Genomic DNA, 15,379 nt, shown 5'->3' with positions numbered 1-15,379 from the left:
TCCATGTAACGTCTCCAAAATGGGATAGTATTGTCCATGTAACGTTTCCAAAATGGGATAGTATTGTACATGTAACGTTTCCAAAATTGGATAGTATTGTCCATGTAACGTCTCCAAAATGGGATAGTATTGTCCATGTAACGTTTCCAAAATGGGATAGTATTGTACATGTAACGTTTCCAAAATGGGATAGTATTGTCCATGTAACGTTTCCAAAATGGGATAGTATTGTACATGTAACGTTATGCCCCCTTGTGAGTGTTAGGGTTTGACCAACTATTTGTTTGCATAACCTAAATAATATAACAAAGAAGCTATGCTATAATATTAAGTTTATACTCTATATGATAAGAGCATACTGCTGTGTGAGAGGAAGGGGCTCATGGGATGTTGACTCATATGGAAAGAATGCAGATGCTGTAAATCAGGGATATGGAAGAGCTTGTTAAAAGATAAGGGCAGGATATGGGTGAAATGTATATGCGGAGGGGTGTCGGGGTTTTAGAGAACTGTGCATTGTGCAGTCACAAGATAAATCGACTGCCAAAGATAATAACTACGCCCGGCAACAGGAGGCGTCTCGAGGTTGGGACCAACCTGCACGCCAACGATAGGATGAGTAAGTTTAAACCACGCTCATCCTCCCTCTGACAGGCCAGCAGTGAGCGGGAACTATCTCTGTCAGAGTATTTAATGAAAAGCAAAGGATGTGAAACTCAGTTCTCTGTTTTGCCCTGCGAGGTGTTACAGGGAGCCCGTATATACGAACCACCTATTTACCCTTCAAGTGTTTGCATTAATTAAAGTACAAAGAAATCAGAAGTTACCATGTGCTGACTATTTTGTTCTGATACCAGATTCGAATTGACGCGACCTAACATGGTGACCCCGACGTGATCTGGTAAAGGGACTTCGCTGAGTATTGATCAGCCAATTGGACATCGCTATCGTGGAACGGTGTGCTTCACAAAGAGTCCGGACAACTAAAAACAGGTAAGCAGACACCTATTGTTATAATAACTAAAGATCTGCATATTGGCTTTAACCAAATTCATTTTGTGAAGCACCTGTTCGATGTAAGTGAACCAAATTATGAATTATTATGAGTAGATAAGAAATATTATAGAGTCATAATTGTGAGTTCCAATTCCAATTTGTAAGTCGCTCTGGATAAGAGCGTCTGCTAAATGACTTAAATGTAAATGTGACATGCAAACCTGTGGTGAATGTGTTGTTAGTACCATGGTACCATAGAGTATTGGTCCACTGGAAAGATTTGTGAATACAAAGGTGCGGTTAGGTTCAGGGAGAATACTGAAATCTTTCGGCAAGATTCGTAACTTCGAGGGTACGATTAGGTTCGAAGATATAGGGAATAATTGGTTTAGTAATTGGTATCGGCAAGATTCGTAACGTAGGGTACGATTAGGTTCGAGGAATTACCCCGGCAAGGATCGGGAAATTTTATATAGAATACTGGGTGACCGGCAAGATCCGTAACATTAAGGGTTCGGCGGAGTAATTCTTAGGAAAGGAGGTGAGGTTGTAGGTGAGATAAAAGGGGGCTAATAAATTAGGAACTTAAAGGCAAGGGAAGGATAGCATAATAGAAGTTTGAAGATAAAATTATATGTCCAAATTAGGTGTAGAATAAAGGAGATATTGCAACACATAGACACATTGGGAAGTTTCCACAGGGGTAAGAGGATAATTGCGTGTGAGATGGATAAGAGGGTCAAAAGCCATATACATGTGAGACCTAATGGATCTATCAAAAGTCATGAAAGAAATTATTCTGGGATCCTAGAGGAAATTACCAATAGGACATGGACAAAGGAAAATACAGCACACACATAGAGATCAATAGCAAGTACACACAGATTGTAATTGAATCATAGTTTAAAAAAAAACACATAGAATAAAATATAATTTAAGATTCATACGAATACTCCTTCTAAAAATTCTAGAGTGGGAAAAGGAGCAGAATAACTACGATAGTAATTTAACAAACAAACACCTTAAAGGAGGTGCAGGAATTAACGGGAGATGAGCGATACATGGAGTTAAATGTTATAAAATAAATATTTATTTCGGTCCAATGTGGAGAAGGAAGTATGAATTTGATGGAAGTTTGGATGTGGAAAAGTTGGTACTAATGGTAAGAAAGATGCATAAGGTATGTGGGGACAAGACAGGGAAACAGCATGTCGAGGGTTAGACATAGCCAGGGTGTGGCTGTCTGGAGCCCGCAGAAGAAGGCAAGTGTAGAAGGAGAGAGAGGCAGAGTCAACGGTCGCATGGGAAAGGCTTAGACGTTTACATTAGGGCAATATTCTGGAAATTGTATCGATAGTACGTGCCTTATTGTACGACTACAGACATTGATAAATACGGTTATTTGCGAGGAGTGTCCATCAGTTTAATAGCGCGTTGGTGGTTCTGTGGTAGAAGTCTCGCCTGCCATGCGGGAGACTCGGGTTCGCTTCTCAGCCTATGCATCAGTGGATAAAAAATGTAGGTGCTGATTGTTATTCAACTGTTGGTGTGTTTTGCCTGGAAAGGTACGGTTGTTAGTGGTTGTTAAGGTATAAACCAAACGTTTTGATGGCTTGTTTAGTTTAAATTGAAGCGACAGTTACCGAAATCTAATGAATTATAATGAGCGGATAGGTTTGAAGGGAGTAGTATTAAGTTGTAGTCAGTATTTTATAAATTTGGCGATTTACATGTTACATTTAAGGTCATAGACATTTCATAAGTGTGAAGCCAAACGAGAGATACAGTTGTAACATTGGTATTAATCTTGCGATAGAGGAAAGGCAGAACGCTGTTTGAAAAGAGGTAATATTTTATTCCTATGAGTATGTGGCTGGAAGCGATTCTGGTCTGAATAATGGAATCGTAAAAGTTTTGTGATAAATTCTGGTTATTGAGTCGTGGTATTGATTGTTTAGTAACACCGGTGAATTGAACATTGCATGGAAAAATATCAAGTCATTAAAGTGAATTAAAGGTGGAGTTAATTTTATTTTTACAGGGACGGTGCACATTAAACACAGTTGTGTATAATGGCAGGGTATTCCTAGCAAACAGAATGGGCCGGTTTGCAGACAAACTGAAGGGCCTTTAAGCAATCTTGGGTTAAATTAGTCAAGTAGTACGTTAAAATATGGGGTTTCATAGATTGAAGTAAAATATTGTATCCAAGGGTAGCGCATGTTCAATTAAGTTTAAAACTAATGATTGGGGGGAGTACAATGGAATTATAAGTATCATTAGGTTTTATTGTAGTCAACGTTTGGGTTTTTGAATCGGTGTAGTAGGATGAAATGCTGACCAAGTGGTTGTATTTTCTGGAAAAAGGAGTGTTTCAAATTCCTAGGGACAGGATATCTTAAAGGGGTATACACACACATGGAATCTTAGAAGTTATACACCCATGGAATCGTTTAAGTTTTATTTTCTGAGTTTTAATTAAACACGTGAAATTCTTTTGATAGGGAATGTCCTGGGAACCTGGGATACAAAATGTAGATAAAGTTCTTAGCTTTCATTTGTGTAATGTAGTAAGAAACACGGTTCTGAAAGGGTGGTATGACTGTGTGGTCTGATCAGCCACATTGAAAAGCCATTTGGATGGTGAATTTAAGGTCATTTGTGATACTGACTTTAAGGACATTTGTAGAACTGATAATTATGATGGGGTTAAAGTTCTTAGACACAATTGATAATTTGAACCAATGAGAAGACAGAATGACGATAAGGGTACAATAATTTCTTTGTGGAGTAGTTTAGATTAATAGTTTTGATCTGATTATGTTATGTGAATATCGTTTGATAATTAGGGGTACTTTTTACATTATCTAGATACGTTTATTTTCCCTTAGGAAGTCAGCTGTGGTTGTATTCAGTGGAAGAGATTTAACACAACAAGGCTGTGGAATTAATATAATAGTATTATTATATTTTGTTGTTGAATAAGTTTAATAATGTTAGACTTATGTCAGGTATTAGGATATATTCTAAGCCAACGGACCAGCATAGTTAAATTATAAACAGGTGAGGACAGAAATAATACTGGGACAGACAGAAAATACATAATAAGAATAGAAGATAGGAAGAGAATTTAGTTTGGTTCGCTTAGTTAGGATATTAATTCATGGAGAGACTATCGGCTCCATTTGGCATGTATTTTAGTTTAGATTTTAAGTTTATGTTTGGTAAATTCGCTAAGAAGAGATATGACTGTTTACACAGACAAGCACATAGGCATTTAAAATTATACAAAGCAGCACAGATAAATCTTAAATAAGACACTTGACAGAGAATTGTTACAGGGTAGCTAAGGATGAATGCCCCAGGGAGAATTGGACATGTGGAAAATGAAAGGGGGCAATCCTACAAGAGAAGGGCTGACATAAGGATAATTTGTTTAGATATGCAGCAATATTGATACATGGCTTGAGCCATGTATAAATAGGGGGAGTATGGTAGAGCAGGTGATAGAACAGGTTAGGATAAACAAGGATAATTACTTAAACAAAAACATTTTTTGTAGAATATCCATTCCAACATTTGGAAATGGACTTAGTGAACTATTCCGATTTACATTTACATTTTAGTCATTTAGAAGACGCTCTTATCCAGAGCGACTTACAGTAGTGAATGCATACATTTCATTTTAGATTTGAGGGGAAGAAGGGGTGTTTAACAATAATAGATAAGTATAGCAAATGGGTAGAAGCGTTCCCAACTTACTTGGTGGACATGATTATGGTAACTAAAAAATGAGGTCAAGATATTATCCCTAGAGTTGGTTTACTGGGATCTCTTTAAATGATGGATGACATTTTAGCTAATCAGGTAGAGCCTATAGAATGCCAGAGTTAGGGAGAATAGAGATACCAGAACAGGAAGACATAGACGTTGAAGTAATACTAACAGAACACATGAGAAGACTGTTTGTTAACCAAACCCGTATGTCCAAGATTTTGTGTCCAACAGGTGAATTACAGGAGAAGGTGATTCACTCAATCCAACTAGGAGACTGGGTGTGGATCCAGTCCCTGAGGAGAAAAGATGGGAAGCAGCCCCGTTGGGAAGGCCCATACCAGGTGCTGTTAAACCATTGCCTTTGCCATTAGAAAAGCTGAGAGAGTCACTTGGTTCCACGTTACCCACTGCAAGAAGGTATGTACACATATGAGCACTGCTGACCACACACAGAGTTAGGAGAAGAACCGAGTACCAACAGGGTCCGGGGGTTACCTCCTTAACGAAGATTCTCTATCCCGACCGTTCATCACTGTGTGTGCTCCTAGAGGTAGCTGTAGCTCAGTTGGTAGAGCATGGTGTTTGCAATGCCAGGGTTGTGGGTTCGATTCCCACGGGGGGCCATGTATGAAATGTATGCATTCACTATTGTAAGTCGCTCTGGATAAGAGCGTCTGCTAAATGACTAAAATGTAATGTAAATGTAGGTGTGAGTATGGGGTGGTACCTAGCAGAGAGACTAAGGGCAGGAGAGGGTTGGCGGTTTTTGGGAAGAGTAGAGACTCTGAGCTGCATCATAGTCTAATCTTTCTGATATATTCAGATCCACCACCTTCCGGTACTAATCATATGACACCGTTGTCATTTATAAGAATGAAAATATAAACTATATAATACACTGATGAGTGACATACAGAATAAGGAATCAAAAAAGATCAGGATGTAGGTTTAAGGTAAACATTAAACAATTTCCTGGGGAAGCAGACAACTGTACAGGAATTGGGTTTGGCCAGATTGAAGTACTCAGCCAACACACCTCGGTTCACCTTAACTCCTGATGAGTACCAGTGTTATAGATACAAGAATGGCACCGAGAACTCATATGATTTTAATAATGGCTGAAAGTAATTGTTAATGTGACTGAATTAGGTTTGAAAGATGAATAGAAAATGTTTAACCTCACAGCACCTATAACTGATGAAGGGTGGGCTAGTACCAGCAAAGGACGCATACGACAGAAATGACCACAAAGGGTGGTTAGGAACTTGCGACCTGGGGTTATAGGTCCAACCAGTTCGAGTTAGACATCAGAGGCCAGTTATAGGAGGCTAAAGAAGGCACAGGAGGAGTTTTGACCAGGATGGGAGTAGCCCTGTCTAGATGGATGCTATTGGCATCCTCAGGGAAGTTCCAGATGAATACAAAGCTATGAATCAAATATGTGAAGGCTTTAACACTACATTATTTTGGTGGTTGACAATAAATAAAATGTGGATGGGATTAATGACATCTTTTATAATCAACAGAGATTCATGAATGAAAACGGGGATGCAGTAAAGAGGTTCTCTGATCAATTATCCGCCACCTCCCTCATGACCTGGTAAAATAGACTGACTCTCGATATGTTACTGGCAAAAGAGGATGGTGTAGGTAGAATGATTAGGTTCATTGCTGTACGTACATTTCTGATAATATAGCTCATGTTTGGGAAATGGAAAAGTGTTGTAAGAACTGTATTATGGGCTGCTTTCACCTGTATGAGTGTGTTTGGCTTGTGTGGTTGTTGTTTGGTCCCGTGTGCGAGAGGTTTAATCACCAGAACTCTAGAGAGATGGATAACGGAGCAGATGGTGAGCTACGGACCGAGTCAAAGTTCAGACCAATGAGACGACAAGTACCTACCGCCGAGCAAGGTGGAGGATTCATTCAATTATGAGGAGCCCATGATAAGATGCGACCATCTTTAGAGTTTCCTGAATTAGTTTGATTTTGTGTGAAATTTCTGAATCCAATAAAAATAGATGTGTTATAATGTCTGTGAAATATTTAGCCAATCGGGTGGATGTAATGAAAGGTTTGACTAAAAGATTTCACTCAGAAACCTTATAACCTGTTGAAATGTATTGGAAATACAGCTATAATAATGGGTTAAAAACTATATTCCAATACAGTGTGAGTAAGACACTGTTACCAGAATGAGCAGGGCAGAGTTGATAAGACGACCTTGGGAAAGGAACAGGAGAAGAAGCCTCCCTAAGTTAGGGAGAGAAACAACGGCCTGGGAACGGCTAGTGGGCAGGAGATTAGAAGACAGGTGGCAAGGTTGATAAGGAATGTATGTGTACTGTGGGAAAAATACAGCCGCCTAAAGCTGGGTTGAGTTCTTTACTGATGTGTGTGTAACAGAGATTTGTTAACTATACTCGCACTGCACTGACAGGTATGGCTGAGCAACTAGAGGCTACCACTAGAACCGCTAGACAAAATAGATTGGAGTTGGATATGATATTGGCTAATAATGGGGGGTGTATAAAACGTTTGGTGAACAATGCTGTACTTTTATCCCTAATAACACTAGCCCTGATGGTAGCATTACCAAAGCCCTACTGGGACTTGACAAGCTATCTGCTGAAATGAAGGGTGTAGCGGGGGTATACGAGGGGAATTGGCTGAATACCTTTTTTGGTAAGTACACATCTATGGTGGTTACTGGATTTCTGACCCTAGTGCTTGTGTTCCTATTATTGTTGTGTTGTGTTGCCTGTATAATCCCTTGCTTGAGAAAATATCTTACAGAAGTTGTCCGAGCAACCGGAATGATCCTTGGTTTGCTGTTGGGGAAGTGGTTGAATAAAGCTTATCCAAAATGTTCTCATATGTATTGAATGTAGTGGCAGGTGGATGTGAAGATTTTAAGTACTGGGACAAAAAGTCTGTCCCATACATGTTAGGTGTAGCCACTGTCGCAAAAAGGTCTTCTTTTTATAAGTTTTTTAAATAATATGTTCTGAATTTATCCTGTGTACTATTTGTCTTTCCTTATGTGAAGGTTTGAAGTTCCTGGGTGGCTGGTAGTCAACCTAGTACAGGTTAGGTGTAGCTGGAGGACTGAAGGTTTTTGTTATTGTTATTGCCTATTAATAAAAGTGTTTGTATTGTATTTTAGTGAGTGACACCCTAGCGGGTGTCAAAAGGGGGAATCCTACATTTATCTGAAATGTCGTATTGTGGAATGTTCTTCGGGTGTGAAAAGGGGGATTGTTGGGTTTTATTTCACTTATTAGATGTGATGCATTACCATTTACAGTAGATGTAGGCCTAAGTATGAACGGACTGTAATGCACTAAGAGGTTTATATTGTATTAACATAGATTGAGCAACATATAATAGACATGACTAACTGGAGGGTTGCTGGCTAGTAGGAGTGTAGGCTGAGTAGACTCGTGACACACACACACAATGCCTGGTTGTGGGGCCGCTCATGGACAGGTGTATGTGAGGAACTGATAGAGGGGAGAATGACTGTGGCACAAGAACAGGCACTGTCCTTGGGTGTCTGACTCTCGGGTACACACATGAAGATAAGCTAGAAGACAACTATGCTTGGCAACAAAGATGCGTCTAGAGGCTGGGACCAGCCTGCACGCCAACGATAGGATGAGTAAGTTTAAACCACGCTCATCCTCCCTCTGACAGGCCAGCAGTGAGCGGGAACTATCTCTGTCAGAGTATTTAATGAAGAACTTATGATGTCATTTTCAGTTCTCTGTTTGCCCTGCGAGGTGTTACAGTGAACCCGTATATACGAAGATTGCATTTACCATTTATTCTGCTTGACTAATTCTATTAATAAACAGCTGAAAATATATTCAGTAGCCTAGTGGTAAATTTTGTTCTGATACCAGAATTGAATTGACGCAGCCCTAACACTAGCTCATCATCCCCAACATGTAGGATAAATTACCACTGGTCTGTATAGCTAGCTCATCACCCCCAACATGTAGGATACATTACCACTGGTCTGTATAGCTAGCTCATCATCCCCAACATGTAGGATAAATTACCACTGGTCTGTATAGCTAGCTAATCATCCCCAACATGTAGGATAAATTACCACTGGTCTGTATAGCTAGCTAATCACCCCCAACATGTAGGATACATTACCACTGGTCTGTATAGCTAGCCCTGTGATTTGTACATAGTTACAGGCGATATTTGGGTTCTATTCAAATTTAGAAAACCAGTTTTTGGAGCATCATATATTGGTAATTTATACTCTTTATACTCCCTTTCTCTATGTTTTAGCCGGGGTCCTACTTCTGATGTTAAGGTCGTCACGGGGGTGTCAGTACTGAACAAATCCATGTTTTATTCATTTCTTCTTTAGAGTTTTCTGTGGTTTATCTCTCTTGAGGTTTCTTGTCGCTTGTAGTGTTCACAGGACAAGTCTAACACTTACTTAAACTCAGGCAGACCTACCCCGGAAATGTATTTTCCACACATCAATTATCAGGCCATTACTATTTATTGCAAACATTTGCTTTACTGCTGCACTATCGTGTTACAAAAGCACACCCTAAATAGCATGAGGACATCTGGACAGGATGTCCTTGAAAGGGCATAAACATAAGACACATAAATAGATCATCAATCACTTTCTGACACATACCGTCTACTATATTCTCTCTAGCTTTTAAATAATTTATTTTCAATCTTTCTTACCATTATCTGGGTACTTGCATTTCAATGCGAGTTACGCCATCATTTTTCTGTGGGATTGTACCATGTTTATTCTGGTGATAACTGGATCGCTGGCTGTCTCATGGAGTGTGTGAGGGTGTCATGGTCGGGATGGCCTGAACTCAGAGCCTGATAGAATACCAAGGAAAACACCAGTAACTTACAGCAAATTTGACCCTCCATTTTCCCTGAAACAGAAGGTAATTAACCAGGACACTTTGTCCCCAGATATAACAGAAGATAATTGAACCAGGACACTTTGTCCCCAGATATAACAGAAGATAATTGAACCAGGACACTTTGTCCCCAGATATAACAGAAGATAATTGAACCAGGACACTTTGTCCCCAGATATAACAGAAGATAATTGAACCAGGACACTTTGTCCCCAGATAAAACAGAAGATAATTGAACCAGGACACTTTGTCCCCAGATATAACAGAAGATAATTGAACCAGGACAATTTGTCCCCAGATAAAACAGATACTAAGGCTGGTTTCAGTCTGAACTGGTCTTTGACCAAATGTGTAGCAGCAGTTTGTAACTGTATAGTAGAATAGCTGTGTACATAATCCTAATACTATGGACTACATTTAAACACTTAAACATTATCTTATTTTAGGGTGTGGTCAGATAGACTAGTGGTTAGAGTGTTTGTTAAGCCGTCAAGGTAAAAATCTGTCTGTGCCCTTAATTTAAGCAAGGCACTTACACCTAATTTGCTCCAGGGGCGCCGTACTACTATGGCTGACCCTGTAAAACAACACATTTCACTGCATCTATCATACTACTATGGCTGACCCTGTAAAACAACACATTTCACTGCATCTATCATACTACTATGGCTGACCCTGTAAAACAACACATTTCACTGCATCTATCATACTACTATGACTGACCCTGTAAAACAACACACCTATCATACTACTATGGCTGACCCTGTAAAACAACACATTTCACTGCATCTATCATACTACTATGGCTGACCCTGTAAAACAACACATTTCACTGCATCTATCATACTACTATGGCTGACCCTGTAAAACAACACATTTCACTGCATCTATCGTACTACTATGGCTGACCCTGTAAAACAACACATTTCACTGTATCTATCATACTACTATGGCTGACCCTGTAAAACAACACATTTCACTGCATCTATCATACTACTATGGCTGACCCTGTAAAACAACACATTTCACTGCATCTATCGTACTACTATGGCTGACCCTGTAAAACAACACATTTCTCTGCATCTATCATACTACTATGGCTGACCTGTAAAACAACACATTTCACTGCATCTATCCGCTGTCTGTGACAATAAAACATTTTAAAAGCAAGCTAACATAGAAAATGACAGCATAGATTTTTTTTTAAATAATGACAACAGTTAATTTAACAATGCTGGTTATAAATCTTGTTGACATACATCCAAGGACAGCTTGACTTGCATTACACTCTCACTGCAGAAAAATATTCTCATGAAATCACATTTCATTTCTAGTTAGAGAAAAGGATTCCTGTAAACACGGCCTGCTACAAGCAGGAAACAAGTTATGGACGAACCAGAAATGTCACATGTCTGTTTGACAGTAACCCTGGATGATGAATGTGTGAACTATCTTGTCATCTCTTTGGGTAACCACAATGGAACATTCTAGTCTTCCCTGTGGCTCAGTTCTTAGAGCATGGCGTTTGCAACGCCAGGGTTGTGGGTTCGATTCCCACGGGGGGCCAGTGCGAAAAATAAAAATAATAATAAATGTATGAAATGAAAATGTATGCATTCATTACTGTAAGTTGCTCTGGATAAGAGTGTCTACTAAAATGTAAATGTAAGGACATGAACTGGCAGAACAGGTTTCAGAAAAGTATGGAGTCATTGTTTTCAGGAAGGTGTACCCATGGCCAGTGGTGTAAAAGTACTATAAAGTACTACATAAGTTGTTTTTTGGGGGGTATCTGTACTTTACTTTTGAATTTGTATTTTTGATAATTTTACATCACTACATTCCCAAAGAAAATAATGTACTTTTTAATCTATACATTTTACCTGACACCCAAAAGTACTCGTTACATTTTGAAAGCTTAGACAGGACAGGAAAATGGTCTAATTCACTTATCAAGACAACACATGGTCATCTCTACTGCCTCTGATCTGGCGAAGTCAGGAAACACAAATGCATCTTTTGTAAATTACGTCTTCGTTTTGGTATGTGCCCCCTATCCATACATTTTAAAAAACAAGATAATGGTGACACCTGATTTTCTTAATAGAAGGAATTTGAAACGATTTATATTTTTAATTTTACTTTTCATACTTAAGTATATTTAGAACCAAATATTTTTAGACTTTTACTCAGGTATGACAATTGGGTACTTTTTCCACAACTGTCTATGATGATAGGAGAGACAGGAGGCAGACTAAGAGCAAGGGCAGCCACCTGAACTACTGCCCTAGAAATACAAGGAGCAGTCTACACAAACAGCCACCTGAACTACTGCCCTAGAAAAGACAAGGAGCAGTCTACACAAACAGCCACCTGAACTACTGCCCTCGAAAATACAAGGAGCAGTCTACACACACAGCCACCTGAACTACTGCCCTAGAAAAGACAAGGAGCAGTCTACACAAACAGCCACCTGAACTACTGCCCTACAAAGACAAGGAGCAGTCTACACACACAGCCACCTGAACTACTGCCCTAGAAAAGACAAGGAGCAGTCTACACACACAGCCACCTGAACTACTGCCCTAGAAAAGACAAGGAGCAGTCTACACAAACAGCCACCTGAACTACTGCCCTACAAAGACAAGGAGCAGTCTACACAAACAGCCACCTGAACTACTGCCCTAGAAAAGACAAGGAGCATCTACACACACAGCCACCTGAACTACTGCCCTAGAAAAGACAAGGAGCAGTCTACACAAACAGCCACCTGAACTACTGCCCTAGAAAAGACAAGGGGCATCTACACACACAGCCACCTGAACTACTGCCCTAGAAAAGACAAGGAGCAGTCTACACAAACAGCCACCTGAACTACTGCCCTAGAAAAGACAAGGGGCATCTACACAAACAGTGAATCTGAGAAAAATGGTTTCAAGTTTGTTTTTTAGTCCATGCATATCAACCATGACCACTGATCTGACCTATGACCCCTAAAACACAAAAGAAAAGTGCAATATCTAGAAATCTGAATGTGTTTATCCAGCTTTCTTGTTGTTTTTCTGTTTGATGGAACTAGTTGAGAGTTCTGTGTTATTTCTTATTTTATGTACCTTTATGTACCTTTATTTAACCAGGTGGCCAGTTGAGAACAAGTTCTCATTTACAACTGCGACCTGGCCAAGATAAAGCAAAGCAGTGTGACACAAACAACACAGAGTTACACATGGGATAAATGTCACGTCCTGACCAGTAAAAGGGGTTATTTGTTATTGTAGTTTGGTCTGGGCGTGGCAGGGGGGGTGTTTGTTTTGTGTGTTTCGGGGTTTTGATGTATGTTCTATATTTTCTATTTCTATGTTTATTCTAGGTTTCTCTTTCTATGTTGTATTTTTTCAATGACCTCCAATTAGAGGCAGCTGGTGGTTGTTGTCTCTAATTGGAGGCCATATTTAGTGTGTTCGTTTTCACTTGTGTTTGTGGGTGGTTGTTTCCGGTTTAGTCTGTGCACCTTACTGGACTGTTATCGTCGTTATTTTGTTTGAGTGTGTTTACCTTCAATAAATATGAAGATGAGCAATATACCCGCTGCATATTGGTCCGATGATTTTTCCTCTTCAGACGATGAAGTTTATGACAATTAACAAACGTACAGTCAATAACACAATAGAAAAGTCTATATACAGTGTGTGCAAATGTAGTAAGATTAGGGAGGTAAGGCAATAAATAGGCCAGAGTGGAGAAATAATTACAATTTAGCAATTAAACACTGGAGTGATAGATGTGCAGAAGATGAATGTGCAAGTAGAGATACTGGGGTGCAAAGGATAACAAAAAAAACAAAATGGGGATGAGGCAGTTGGTTGGGCAATTTACAGATGGGCTATGTACAGGTGCAATGATCGGTAAGCTGCTCTGACAGCTGATGCTTAAAGTTAGTGAGGGAGATGTGAGTCTCCAGCTTCAGTGATTTTTGCAGTTCGTTCCAGTCATTGGCAGCAGGGAACTGGAAGGAAAGGCGGCCAAAGGAGGAATTGGCTTTGGAGGTGACCAGTGAAATATACCTGCTGGAGCGCATGCTACGGGTGGGTGCTGCTATTGTGACCAGTGAGCTGAGATAAGGCGTGGCTTTACCTAGCAAAGGCTTATAGATGACCTGGAGCCAGTGGGTTTGGCGACGAATATGAAGCGAGGGCCAGCCAACGAGAGCATACAGGTCGCAGTGATGGGTAGTATATCGGGCTTTGGTGACAAAACGGATGGCACTGTGATAGACTACATCCAATTTTCTGAGTAGAGTGTTGGAGGATATTTTGTAAATGACATCACCGAAGTCAAGGATCGGTAGGATAGTCAGTTTTACAAGGGTATGTTTGGCAGCATGAGTGAAGGATGCTTTGTTGCAGAGTTGTATGGCATTGAAGGTCGTTTGGAGGTTTGTTAACACAGTGTCCAAAGAAGGGCCAGATGTATACAGAATGGTGTCGTCTGCGTAGAGGTGGATCAGAGACTCACCAGCAGCAAGAGCGACATCATTGATGTATATAGAGAAAAGAGTTGGCCCGAGAATTGAACCCTGTGGCACCCCCATAGAGACTGCCAGAGGTCCGGACAACAGGCCCTCCGATTTGACACACTGAGCTCTATCTGAGAAGTAGTTGGTGAACCAGGCGAGGCAATCATTTGAGAAACCAAGGCTGTTGAGTCTGCTGATAAGAATACGGTGATTGACAGAGTCGAAAGCCTTGGCCAGGTCGATGAAGACGGCTGCACAGTATTTTCTTTTATCAATGGCGGTTATGATATCGTTGAGGACCTTGAGCGTGGCTGAGGTGCACCCATGATCAGCTCTGAAACCAGATTGCATAGCAGAGAAGGTACAGTGGGATTCGAGATGGTCGGTGATCTGTTTATTAACTTGGCTTTCGAAGACTTTAGAAAGGCAGGGTAGGATAGATATAGGTCTTTAATAGTTTGGGTCTAGAGTGTCACCCACTTTGAAGAGGGGGATGACCGCGGCAGCTTTCCAGTCTTTAGCGATCTCAGACGATACGAAAGAGAGGTTGAACAGGCTAGTTATGTAGTTGTGTTTTCATGTTTTGAATGTTGTATTGCAGTAGGCCTAACCCTCACCAATTATTCTGGTGATGGAGAGAGACACCAGACAAGACACAGAGACATAAACAGAAGAATAGGATATGTGTGTGAGAGAGAGAGAGGAGAGAGAGAGAGAGAGAGAGAGAGAGAGAGAGAGAGAGAGAGACTTTAATCAGTTTGGCTCATTGGACAGGTCAGAGTCTATGTTTGAAGTTGTTGAGTCATTTTTGGCAATACACTGGTGTTGTATTCATGGTTTTAGCTGTTGAAATTCCATCCCGGACCCCCCTACTGGCTATGAGCTAAGCCACCAATGTCTTCACATCCTAGGGGAGAGAGGAGCTGCTAACCCTGGGGAGAGAGAGGACCTGCTACCCCTGGGGAGAGAGGAGCTGCTACCCCTGGGGAGAGAGGAGCTGCTACCCCTGGGGAGAGAGGAGCTGCAACCCCTGGGGAGAGTGGAGCTGCTACCCCTGGGGAGAGAGAGGAGCTGCTACCCCTGGGGTGAGAAGAGCTGCAACCAGCAGAGACTGCGACCATGCTCGGGAAGAGCTTAGTGATTGGTGATTGTTGGGGCATGATTGGCAGGAGCT

General features: G+C 40.6%; 1 long non-coding RNA gene across 1 annotated transcript; it reads left to right on the top strand.

Moving 5' to 3' along the window:
- Positions 1-409: 409 nt before the first annotated feature.
- Positions 410-8,641, top strand: LOC145877156 (uncharacterized). The gene is made up of 2 exons (XR_014391588.1): positions 410-5,323; positions 5,481-8,641. It is a non-coding gene; the product is annotated as an uncharacterized LOC145877156 (long non-coding RNA).
- Positions 8,642-15,379: the final 6,738 nt, after the last annotated feature.

This window comes from Salmo salar, unplaced genomic scaffold (assembly GCF_965601325.2).
Source record: "Salmo salar unplaced genomic scaffold, fSalSal1 ptg000691l, whole genome shotgun sequence".
Lineage (NCBI taxonomy): Eukaryota > Metazoa > Chordata > Actinopteri > Salmoniformes > Salmonidae > Salmo > Salmo salar.
Note: the sequence above shows the minus strand (reverse complement) of the source record. Positions and strands in the feature narration are given on the sequence as shown.